The following is a 13,995-nucleotide window of genomic DNA, read 5'->3' as shown; positions in this document are numbered from 1 at the left end:
CATCACCGTAACATCTTTTTCCGCTACACGTAATGACTTATGACTCATTATTGTCTCTATGCACCACAGAATTTCGGCTCTGGTAATATCGCTTTTAATCGTATATTTATCAATAGCACGAGAAGATGACGTTGAACTGATGGAAGGTTCTACAATTTTTGCTTGTGGGTTCGTTTCGACTATAGAAGCTGACTGAGCCACAGCATGTTGCTCTGCAAATGCCAAACTTTTTTTGGGTTCAGCAGTCATATATCGAGCCATAGAGTTAAAATTCGATGCAGCTCGCTGAGTATGTTTTTGCCTTTCTCATATAAAGAAAGGCTATGCAATCACTGTAAAAATCGACTTTTTAACGGAGGCCCGGAGGGCCGAGTGTCATACACCATTCGATTCAGTTCGTCGAGATCGGCAAATGTCTGTGTGTGTATGTATGTGTGTGTGTCATTTAAACTCACACAATTTTCTCAGAGATGGCTGAACCGATTTTCGCAAACTTAGTTTCATATGAAAGGTATAACGCTCCCATAAGCTGCTATTGAATTTTTAGTTGATCCGACTTCCGGTTCCGGAGTTACGGGTTGAAGAGTGCGGTCACACAGCAAATTCCCATATAAACTGGTACCACCATGATGTTCAAATGATGTAAAACATATTAAAATTGATGTAACATTACTCTAGTTTGCAGGTCTGGATCACTAATGATCAATGAAAGCAGCTTTGACCACATTGGCCACCTATGACAGTTCATGACGCCCCCGGGGAACCCGCCAAGTTCCTAAGCTTATATCACACCCATTCCCCAACGAATTCTCTACCGATTTTTACAAACTTGATTTCAAATGAAAGATACAGTAATACCATTGATTGCTGCTGAATTTCATTCTGTTCTGACTCTTGCTTCCGGAGTTACAGGGGTGTTAGTAAGGATACACTGGAATTTCCCATATAAATCGGTACAATCGTAATACCTCAGAGGCTAAAAACTATTGAAATGGTCACCAAATTACTTCTAATCGCAGATCTAGATCACTGATTGCCAATCAAACATTCTTTGAATATATTGTCCACTATCGACGATTCCGGAAGTCCGGAATTCCGGGCATATTCCACAAATAAAGTCACGGTTCTTCGGTGATGACTGAACCGATTTTCTCAAACCAAGTCTCAAATGGAAGGCAAAATATGCAGCTGAGTATTGCATCAGAGCCCCTCCGCCCCCCCCCCCCGCCTTTCCCTTACATCTCCCTCCTTCATCACTACCGTCCCCTTGGACCACCCTCACGCCCGCACTTCCTTCATCCACCCCGTATACCAAAATAAGATGAAGGATTTCTGACGCATCCTCCACTCCCACTCTACTAACCCCCCATTCCCTCCACTTTTAAACCCATTCCACCAACATTTCAAAATATAATCACATGAAGATAACATTGAACTCATGCTGATTAAGCTAATTAAATACTATTCTTTTGCCTTTCTCATATAGAAAGGTTACGCAATTGCTCCAAAAACCGATTTTCTAACCGAGGCCCGAAGGGCCGAGTCTCATATAACATTCGACTCAGTTCGCAGAATCGAGATCGAGATCGCAAAATATCTGTGTGTATGTATGTGTGTATGTATGTATGTATGTATGTATGTATGTATGTATGTATGTATGTATGTATGTATGTATGTGTGTATGTGCGGATTTGTTAACAAAATGTCCTCATCGGTTTTTTGGAGATGGCTGAACCGATTTTTACAAACTAAGATTCAAATGAAAGGTATACTATTCCCATAGGTTGCTATTGAATTTGATTTTCAACCGACATCTTGTCCCGGATTACGAGTTGAAGAGTATGGTTACAAAACAAAATTTGTTGATTTGTCCACATCGGTTTCTCGGAATTTTCTGAACCGATTTTGACAAACTTGATTTTAAATGGAAGGTCCATCAGCTGCTGTTGAATTTTGTGTGGATCCGAGTTCTGGTTCCTGAATTACAGGGTGATACGTACGATCACGCAGCAAATCTTGATTCTAACGAATTCTGCGATGAATGTAAAAAGGTGAAATTTTTGCCTTTCTCAATAGAAAGGTATTGCAATTGCTCCGAAAACCGACTTTGTAACGGAGGCCCGGAGGGCCGAGTGACATATACCATTCGATTCAGTTCGTCGAGTTCGGCAAATGTCTGTGTGTGTATGTATGTATGTGTGTATGTATGTATGTGTGTGTATGTGCGTATGCGTGTATGTATGATACCAAAAATGTCACTCATTTTTCTCAGAGATGGCTGAACCGATTTTGACAAACTTAGTCTCAAATAAAAGGTGCAACGTTTCCGTTTCCATTCTAATGGATCCGACTTCCGGTTCCGGAATTACAGGGTGATGAGTACGAACACGCAGAAAATGTCGATTTTAATAAATTCTGCAATGAATGCATAGAGGTGAATTTTTTTCGAAAATATGACCACAACTGCTTCGATTTGTAGTATTAGGTCACTAACATCCATTCAAAGTCTATTTGGCCACATTGGCCACCACCATCGGTTCCGGAAGCCCCGGCGGAAGTATCTAAATTCAGAATAACAGTCACATCGGTTTCTCGGAGATGGCTAGACCGATTCGACTAAACTTGGCCTCAAATGAAAAGTATTGCGTCCCCGTAAATGGCTATTTAATTTCATCCCGATCCGACTTCCGGTTCCGGAGTTATAGGTTGTGGCGTGCGATCACATAGCAAATTTTGATTCAAACCGATACTCCGATGAAAGCAAAAAAGGTAAAAATTTCGCTAAAATGTCTCTCAAACAACTTAAATTTGCTGTTCTAGGTCATCGACGGCCAACCAAACTTTCGTTCACTACATTGACCACCATAGACGGTTCCGGAAGTGCTCGGGAAAAGCGGCCATCTTTCGAAATTTACGAACTCACATCAGTTTCCCGGAAATGGTTGGGCCGATTTTCACAAACTCCCAAATGATAGCTATAATATCCCCAAAGATGTTTATAAAATTTCGTACGGATCGCTTATATGGGGCCGGAAATATAGACTAAATCGTCCGGTCACATATGAAATTCCCATATAAGCCGGAGCTCAAATTTTTTTTCAAAGGGGGGACCCCATGAAATTTCAGAAATCGAATTCGTATTTTTGATGCCAAACATCTTTAAAATGCATGAAACGTCGAGATTTTATGTTATCCCGAAAAAATTTTTTTTTGTGAAAATCCCCTTTTTGGGACTTTGCCGATTTCGCACCTTTTTTCAGTTCAATATTACCTCGGCTGTTTTTTCTTCTTCAAAATTTTAGAACTCGAATAATGATTTATTTTCCTGTAAATAGTTGTCATGTGATGTACAATAATAAAATGTAATATATGCATTTAAAAGCTTTTAATGAATATAAACAACGCACACATTCTCGTGATTCATGATTGAGAAAGGCACAATTGCACCGCTAGGTGGATTAAAATAGGTTTTTCAGTTCAATATTACCGTGGCTGTTTTTTCTTCTTCAAAATTTTAGAACTCGAATAATGATTTATTTTCCTGTAAATAGTTGTCATGTGATGTACAATAATAAAATGTAATATATGCATTTAAAAGCTTTTAATGAATATAAACAACGCACACATTCTCGTGATTTATGATTGAGAAAGGCACAATTGCACCGCTAGGTGGATTAAAATAGGTTTTCAGTTCAATATTACCGTGGCTGTTTTTTCTTCTTCAAAATTTTAGAACTCGAATAATGATTTATTTTCCTGTAAATAGTTGTCATGTGATGTACAATAATAAAATGTAATATATGCATTTAAAAGCTTTTAATGAATATAAACAACGCACACATTCTCGTGATTCATGATTGAGAAAGGCACAATTGCACCGCTAGGTGGATTAAAATAGGTTTTTAGCTTTCATATGGCTTCTAAGCGACTGCTTCCCCATGTTGCTCAAGGCAAAATCACAACTGCAAATCGTGCAATGAGCGTAGCCTGGCTTTTTGTCGATGCGCTTTAACCATGACTTGAAATCCGATTCAGTGAGCCACACATTCTGAAAAGTCGTCATCACACAATCTAGGTCGACAAAGAGTATACAAACAAATTTAAATGTTATTTTCCAATTGTTTAGCCATAACAGAAACAGAACCAGCAGAATTACCTTTAGCACTACTTGATTCTCAAATCGGTTCCTATGTTAGTGACACGTCGTACAACCAGCTTCTCGGTACTGTTCGAATCACCAATGATGCAGGAGAAACAATTCTGCAGATCAAAAAAAGATAACAAACCATTTTGCGAGGCATTTTTACATTTAACAGAGACTGTCGAATCTTATTTAAATTGTCTTACATCAAACTTATTTATAAATCCACACGTCGTGCAGCATATCAGAATCAGTTTAAATCCTCAGCGTTTGGTACCGGGCGGAAATGAAACAAATTTACGAAACATTTTGAAAATAATCAATTTGAAAGATAAAAATGGAGGACGTACCGCGATCGCGACTGAAAACTATATTCTGTAGCAAAGTCGATAAAATCAAGTCACGTCGAGAATGAAGCAAATATTCGCGATCTAACCCCTGTCAAAAAAAATGCGGACGAACATGGTCAGGCGATTTAAAAAGTTTGACGTTTGACTCAACTCGCCTGTGCTAATTGCCCCTAGGAACAAATGCAATTTGCGAATGCGATTTAAAAGCAATTTCATTACTTAGACAAATTTTCCGGCGGCTGAAATGGACTTGGTTGTTTTTTGCGTTTTTCAAACATGGCGGTTCATGTTTGGCTTAAGTTTAAAATTGTTTTTTTTTAAACAATTGGCGTGCTCTCGCTTGTATTTTGTTTGTTTGGTGCACTTAATTTAGCCAACGAATGTGTAAGTATAAGTGGAACAAGATCTCTGAGTCTAAATGCAAGTCAGATTGTGGTAAGTTTTGGTGTGCAATACGAATTTCACCATCGATTCTTCCTATAGTCTGGTGGTGATTACTTAGTGTCCCGATAAATTTATGTGAGTAGATAGTGAATCCGAAAATAATTATTATTTTTAATTTTCATATCAGGCAATTAAGGGCGATTAAATGGCGCGTTCCCTGGGCGATTTAGGGGCGATTTAAGGGCGGGTAGAGCGGCAAAAAAATGACAGCAACTTGCCCTTTTTGACTGGGACTCTGGAGGTTGACTGTCAGATAGCACGAGAGTGCAATGATGCTGTATTTATTTTCATCTATCAAAACGCGTCGTCAAAACGTAAAATTTTAATTTTTTGAACTCAATCAATATTCAAATTAAATGTTATTTCTTCTAATGAAAAGTAATTTTGATGAAAAAAATATGTTTTTTACCACTGAAAAATATATAGAATGTAAATTTCTTGTACATCACTGAGAATTCGTTCTTCCAGTTTCAGTTTATACTAAAATGAAATTCGGAGATTGAAATCAGGATGGAAAACACGATAGTGAGCGAAAATCACTGAACCTTTTCCGAATCTAAAATAAACTACTCAACTTTAAACATACAAAAATAACTCCGGATTTCGATTATTCGCAACAAAATATCGATTTCTATTGCATGTTTTGGTATCAAACGAAAAAACGAATGTTTTCTTATCGCCTGTACTTCAAGTTTTTGTAAAACTGTTACGTTTATCCTAAAATAATTCAAATAGAACAACCATCCTACATGATCAACGCAAGAAAATACTTTCGTCATCATTCGGCTGGTATTGCACAGTTAACACCAAATCGAACTGCATAGTACGGAAGTGTGATGAATCAAAAGAGTGATCAAAAGTGCAACTCCTTTGATCTGACAGATTTTTGACATTGAAAATCGAAAAAGTTAATTTTTTGTTGCTTTCATATCATGTTTGTTTTCTTTTGTTTATTTTGTTTATTGGTCATTCACCCGATATCATTTCATTTCGCAACCGTGAAAAAAGTGTGATAGCGAAGTGCATCAAAAATCCAACTTTCAAAACAATAAATAATACCAATAATGAAATTTAGTTGGCGCATCAAGTGGATGAACCATTGATTTTGACGTTTGAGAACCAATTGATTTTTCGTCCACCTGCATGATTATTGGCAATTTAACATCGGTAAGGCCTAAGAGAAGAGAAGACAATAGTGAATCTCTTTTATCGACTCTGTATAAGTGGAAGTCTACCCACCAGCTATGCCAAATGTGATTTTAAATATTGAAGACAAATTTTTACGGGAATCTGGCTGATTTCTGGTTCAAAATTATCAATAGATTCGGAATCCTGGCCGGCTAAGACAAATGAAGACAGTTTTTTGTTAAATGTGAAAACATTTGAAAAATATACCTGGTATCCCTGCTACACACTGAGAAACCCAAAAAAATATTTCAAAATCGTTCAACACGAGTCCAACGATGGACGTCTGTTGAACGGTTATTTGGACATCGTTGAACGTTGATCCAATGAACGTCCTTCATTGGATGATTTTGAAACCAACCGTTCTTAAACTATTCGCAATGCTGTGGTGTTGTAAATCAGTTTCAAAATGACAAGCCGTCGAATAATTTGGATCTGTCAAAAATACTTCTAGAACACGGTGTTCCCAATGCGATGATTTGGCCATCTGTTCTAAATATTGTATCTTTGATTTTGTTATTTTTGTCACTTATTTGACATATTGTTTTTTCTGCTGTCAATCGTCACACATACTAATGAAAAATATTTGAAACTAATCAAGAAGATTTACAAAAAAATGTCATCAAAATATAAAAAATGTATTCATAGCATTTCAAATGTCTTCATATCTGGCATCGCTGCCATACATGTTCAATATATTGACATATTGATGGAATTCGCATCATTACATCAATTACATTTGAATGAACATTGCCAATCCAACCTTTTTCCATTATACGTTCAATACTTTTGTCAATACTCTCTATTGTTGACAAAAATATTAAACATATAAGGGCTATAGAGTACTTGACAATCTGTAACTGTATTAGTGGGTTAAACGATTTGTTTTCCTCCACCTGTCATAGGTGAAGGAAAACAATTCGAAAACAGCTTTTCGGTCGGATTATTTTCATCATGGAACCTGACCAACCGGTATTGTGCATGTCCGGAATAAGTTTTACAGTGTCATAGAGTATTTCAAAACCATTATAAATACTTTAGGCGAGCTATTTCAAATGTTCAAATTGGCTGACAGTTTTATATATGACAGCTGGAGGAAAACAAACCCCCAATTAATGTGTGTGATATGATTTGCATAGAACTCTATTGAAACTTTGTTCTAGTCCTGTTAAGTTTAATCGGAAAATGAGCCGGAATGCTTACTGGTTCTAGTTAGAATCGGTTGGGTCACTGGAGCCGGAATACTACTAGCCAGAATTCCAGCTCATTTCCGGTTGAACGTTACTGGGAGCCTACCCACCGTAACTTGCCGTTTACTGTCAAAATAGTAGTAGTGTGCTATTTGCCATTTTCTCTGCTTGGGCAGAATGATAACTCACTCCAATATTTCCTTTAGCAAATTGTCTGTGTATAGAAGTGTACTAGTCTGCAGTTTTCGAATATAAGTGTTTTCTTGGCATAGAAGAGGCAATTGGCAGCAATAGCTTTAAAAAAGTCTCGGTTCTCCGGGCTTCGATTAGCCAAATATAAATTCTGAGCGATTTTATCACGTCTATGAGAAAAACAGTACATCTGACATTAAAATGAAATATAAATTCATAAACTAATTTGCTCAGTTGACTGTTTTGGATTTTTAAATAATGCTTTGTTAAAAAACCTGAGTTTGAAAATTTTAGGAACCCAAGCCAAATAACTGCTTTGAGAATCAACGAATAAAAAGATTTGGTTAAAGCATTCGAGGGATATTCCTTAAAATGATTAAAACTGGTGAGCTGTTGAATTTGATATTGTTTTAGCAGGTCGGTAACAGAAACTGAGCAACAATACGATTCGTCTCAGGGGCGCCGAAGGTTTTGCAAACGTTACTTCCGAGTTATTACCTGAAATTTTTTGATGCCAAAGATTGGTTTCAACGAGATTGGTTTCCCTTTGGAATTCAACTAATTTGTTTCGCTATTTTCAAATCGAAGTGTGAACACTTTGAAGGAGTGTTTTTTCGGTAAGGGACACATGTGTGATCGATTGTTGCCAATTTATTTGTAAAAGTTGGTTTTCCCTGATTTGAATGCAAATTCCCTGAAAATTCCAGGTTTTTCCAGGTCAAAAAGAATTCCCTGAAATTCCCTGATTTTCCAGGTTTTTTCCAGGAATCGACACCCTGAGCGGATATTCGAAAGGCGCAGTATTGCGAGTCGAATGCATCTTAAGCGTGCAATGTTGAACTTGCGTTTCGATAGCGGTTCATTGCAAGAGCACTTTCTACGATTTGATCGCCTCGTCAGAGACTACCGGAACACTGGCGCTGAGATGGAGGAACTGGACGTGGTTTGTCATTTGTTACTGACATTGGGCCAGTCGTACTCTACTGTTGTGACGGCTCTGGAAACGATGCCAGAGGAGAATATAGGTATCGAGTTCGTCAAATGCCGGTTGTTAGATGAGGAAATCAAGAGAAGTGGAATAGGTGTCGAGTTGGTTGCGGGAAAAGGCGATGGTACAGCATTTGCAGGTTCGAAACAATATTTGAAAAAGAAACTGAAATGTTTCGGCTGCAAAAAGGAAGGCCACAAGCTCGTCGACTGTCCGGATAAAAAGAAGAAGTTTCCATCGAAGGCACAGCAGAATTCGAAGGCAAATATTGCCGAAGCAAGCGGAAATAAAGATGTTTGTTTTGTGGGTGTAAGTGGCGGAATCGAGCCGCGAGTCGGGCAGAAGGCCAAATGGTTCGTCGATTCTGGAGCGACAGATCACCTCGTGCGGGATAAGCAGTTATTTACAGAGCTTCGACGACTGAAAGATCCGGTCGTTATTGCAGTGGCAAAAGACGGTGAAAGTATAGTGGCGAATCATTGTGGAACGGTGAAAGTTCTGTCGGTAGTGAACGATAAATCGATTAGTTGCACTATTAAGGACGCTCTTTATGTTCCGGGAATTCGATGTAACCTGTTTTCAGTTTTGAAAGTGGAGAAAGCAGGTATGCGAGTCGTATTCGAAAACGGAAAAGCGTTAATATTCAATGGTTCCGATATCGTCGCGTGTGCGCTGCGCCGGGATAAGTTGTACGAACTTGATTTTGTCGTGACCAATGAACAGATTAAAAGTGAAACCTCGTTAGTTGCGTGCGGTCGAATTCAGAAAGATCTCGAGTTGTGGCATCGCCGGTTGGGTCACATAAGTGAAAAGAACCTCGAAATGTTAATTCGCAACGATATGGTTTCTGGTTTGAAGGTAGCCAGTACAGGCAAAAGTAATACGATTATTTGCGAAGCGTGTATCGTCGGGAAACAATCGAGACAGCCCTTTCCGTCGGTTAAGGGTAGACGATCGTCGCGCTTACTCGAGCTCGTACATACGGACGTGTGTGGTCCAGTGACACCAGTTGGAATAAACGGAACGAGATACTTTGTCACATTCATCGATGACTGGAGCCACTTTACGATGGTGTTTCTATTGCGGTCAAAGGATGAGGTGGCTGAGAGCTTTGAGGAGTATGAGGCTCTTGTTTCCGCCAAATTCGGCACAAAGATATCACGTTTGAGGTGCGACAATGGCGGTGAGTATAAATCAAAACGTTTTCTTAAATTCTGCAAAGCCATGGGGATCCAATTAGAGTGGACAGTACCTTACACTCCTGAACAAAACGGGGTCAGCGAGCGTATGAATCGATCGCTCGTTGAAAAGACTCGTGCAATGTTGGTGGAATCAGGGATCGACAAATGTTTTTGGGGTCAGGCTGTGCAGACGGTAGCATTTCTCATAAATAGAAGTCCGACAAGTGCTGTAGATGTAAAGAAAACACCCTACGAGTTGTGGGAATCCAGGAAGCCCGATATTTCGAAGCTACGTGTGTTTGGAGCTACGGTGTTTGCGCACATTCCGAAAGAGCATAGGAGAAAATTAGATGCTAGAGCTTGTAAAGGGATTTTTATTGGATATGCTCACAATGGTTATCGTATTTGGGATCCGGAAAAGAAACATGTTATTATTGCCCGTGATGTTGATTTTCTGGAGACTGGTGATGATGATGTGAAACGCGGTGGTTCTGAAGTGAACAATCAGTACTTCTGGGTACCGGATGAGTCACAAGAAGCTACGAAGGAGTCAGCCAAAGCTCCTGTAGTCGAAGACGAAGTCATATCGGATGATGAGTTTAACAGTTTCATCGAATCCGAGGCTGATGAGAACGACGATACTCTCATGGATTCGTACCAGATCACCAGATCGCAGCGGAAACGGAAGCCACCCGGATGGCAGAAGGATTTCGAAATGGAATCTGCCAGCTTTGCGTTGAATGCGATGAACTTTGTTGAGGACATTCCGAGTACAATTTCTGAGCTGCGGAAGCGAGACGATTGGGACAAGTGGAGAGTTGCTGTGAATGAAGAGATAGAGTCGTTACGGAAAAATAATACTTGGACACTTGTCAAGTTACCAGAGGGACGTTCTGCGATCAGTTGCAAGTGGGTTTTTGCTGTGAAGAGAGGACATGATGGTTTCCCTAAGTACAAAGCTCGATTGGTAGCCAGAGGTTTCAGCCAGCGGAAAGGCTTCGATTACACTGAAACGTATTCCCCAGTGGCAAGGTTGGATACGATTAGAACAGTGTTGGCAATAGCAAATCAAAACAAGATGCAGATCCATCAAATGGACGTCAAGACGGCCTTTTTGAATGGTTCATTAGACGAAGAGATTTACATGAGCCAGCCTGACGGGTTTCAGCAGGTGAATAACTTAGTTTGCCGATTGAAACGTTCCATCTATGGTTTGAAGCAAGCTTCTCGCACGTGGAATACTAGATTCCATGAGTTTGTACAGAAATTGGGTTTCATTCGAAGTGAAAACGACCAATGCCTTTATGTACGTGACAACGGGAAGGAAAAAGTCATTATGGTTCTCTATGTAGATGACATATTGTTGGCTAGTTGTTCTCTGAAGGCTTTGTGCATAGTGAAACGTCTGTTGGCTGGAGAGTACGAGATGACTGATATGGGAGAAGCACAGCAATTCCTTGGGATGAAAATCGACAGGAATATGCAGAGCGGTGTCTTGAAGATCAGTCACAAGGAGTATTTCAGGGCTTTGCTGAAACGCTTTGAAATGACAGAATGTAAACCGATTTCGACGCCGATGGAGAATAGGCTACGATTGACCAAAGGAACGGATAAGCTACGGACGAGTAAACCTTATCGTGTGCTAATAGGCTGCTTGATGTATGCGGCTCTGACAACTAGGCCAGATTTATCGGCAGCAGTAAACTTTTTCAGCCAGTTTCAAGCTTGCCCGAATGAAGAACACTGGGTCCATCTTAAGCGCGTGCTGCGGTACATCAGAGGTACGATGGATGTCGGATTAGTTTACACGGCTGGTGAAAGCAAACCATTGTTGGAAGTCTATTCGGATGCGGACTGGGCGAACGACATAACTGACCGCAGATCAGTGACGGGTTGTGTGTTCAAAGTGGTGGGCTGTACAGTAAGCTGGATTACGAGGAAGCAACATACGGTGTCACTGTCCTCGACGGAGGCAGAACTTGCAGCTCTGTGTACTACAGTGTGTCATAGTCTCTGGATGAAACGAATCCTGGGTGATTTGGGAATGCGTTTAGTGAGTCCAATTAGGGTTTGTGAGGACAACCAGTCGACCATAAAGATTGCAGAGGATTCGCGGAATAATGGAAGGCTCAAACATGTGGATACCAAGTTTCATTTCTTGAAGGACTTACTACAGCAAGATGTAATCAAGATTGACTACGTGCGGTCCGAAGATCAACAGGCGGATATAATGACAAAGAGTTTGCCGACATCTGCGCTTAAAAGACTGTGCGTGGAGCTAGGTTTGGAACGTTGCTGTGGTTGAGCAGGGGTGTTGGGATGGCAACCACTGCCACTGCGATATGCCCGATTGCGCAGTATCTGCTGTGGCACCGGCATATGACTAGAGTGTCTATAAAAGTAAAACGCAATAACAATCAACTGTATTTTTTTCAAGTGCTTTTTATTAAATCGTTGTTTAATCTTTATACGTTGTTTTTCCTGGTGATCCGAAACCAAAACCACTTTATTCACTTCAGCCAGATTGAGTTCCATCTGCACTTTTAATAATTGTTCCACTTCCCGAATGGCTGGTCTTACGGGGCATTTTGAAAAATCAACAGCAACACAGTTCGGCCGCATCTGTGTTGCTTTTTGCTGGGCACCGTCACTCATCACTAAATCGCACAGTAGGTATAGGCTATTGTTATGTGGACTGCTTGTGTGATAGGCACCGATTAATTTTTAGGTAGAATTGACTGTTTCACTTGCGCGGGACGATTTTTTGCTTCTGCTCAGGGCGAGATGTGAAGACAAACTGAGGATTTGTCACTTGTTCACCGGGAGTGTAAACGCGGCGATGGACGGAATTGATACGAAGTGGTGAATATAAATGTCATTGCTGTTCACGGTGAACGTTCGCCTTCGAATACCAGATTGCATTCTGACAAACTGTAAACTGCCAGTTGAGCGTGAAATCGTTGATCACTGGTGAAACTGTTCACGGCGTCGTCCACCGTGAACAATGAAAGGTATTCAACACATGTTCACGTTCATTTTAACCGAGAGTCTAAATAGTGCTTCAAATGCAACAAGCGCAACAAGCGATTCCGACTCAATCGGTTTCAGAATCGGTGGTTGCATTTGAGCTGGAATCCATACTGGTTCCATTCGAGATTCCGAATCAAATTCCGAATGGTTTGACCGGGTGCTATTGTCCACTACTACCCAGTCCCATCCCAGTCACCAAATTTTCTGGCAGAGACTGCTCTGCTAGATTTATGTAAGTTTGGCAGCCCCGTCAGATTTTTGCGCGCATCCTACCGGGTTAGTTGAATTAGGGCGAACTCGGTTTCGCTACTGTCACATCACTATGGATTGTGACGCACCTCTTATTACACCTCATTGATCGACCGGTCGAACAACCGCAGCTCCGACCCTGTACTACTTAGCTGTCATACATCCGCCGACCGAGAAGTGACACGTAGGTAAGAAAAAGTGCAAGTCAGAGAGTCGAATTAACGTGATAGCTGAAGTAGCGTGCAGGAAGAATTAATTTATTATCCTAGAGAATTATTGATTATTCTACTTATATCTAGAGTAAATACCTAGGGCAGTGATTGACATATCTTACACACGAAACATTTATTTAACAAAGAACACAGAAGGTAAAATAATCTTGTGAAAATCTACATATAAAACCTAACCTAAATCATGCATTTACAGTTAATAGTACGGATAGTTGCGTCTAGTACGGGCAAATAAGTATCACAAGGAAACTAAACGTGAGTAGTATAAGCATTGTTTGTTAAACCACACCTATGTCATACACACAAATCCCATGAAACCATGAAGGTAATTAATTATAATGAACTTATACCTTTATTCCCAAAGGGATTTTATAACCTCCCTCTACGTTTCGGTACAAATATACGAGAGTTACAAAACCGGAAATCATCTCCTTTATTGTCCGTTTACTTGCGCAACATTTTATAAAATCCGTTTATCAATCGGGGGCTCTAGTCGGTATGTCAAAGAAAGGTGACGGTCAGGGAACTTCCCCAGTAAACGATGCTCTACCGCCGGGAGTGAGCTGCGACATATGTAAGAATCCGGATAACAGTCGGATGGTAGCGTGTGATTCGTGTGGGCAGTGGTTTCATTTCGCGTGTGTTAGTGTGGATTCAAATGTTCAGAATGAGGAGTGGAGTTGCAAGAAATGCCTTGAGGCGGTGATTCAACTTCCAGCCGGTGCATCTACACCTAATACCGACACTGGAGTGATACCAAAGCCCGGAACCAGGCTAACAGAATCTAATCTGGAGGAGTACGTGCAGAAACAGTT

The sequence above is a fragment of the Topomyia yanbarensis genome, chromosome 2, assembly GCF_030247195.1.
Source record: "Topomyia yanbarensis strain Yona2022 chromosome 2, ASM3024719v1, whole genome shotgun sequence".
Lineage (NCBI taxonomy): Eukaryota > Metazoa > Arthropoda > Insecta > Diptera > Culicidae > Topomyia > Topomyia yanbarensis.
This window is presented reverse-complemented; position numbering follows the sequence as displayed.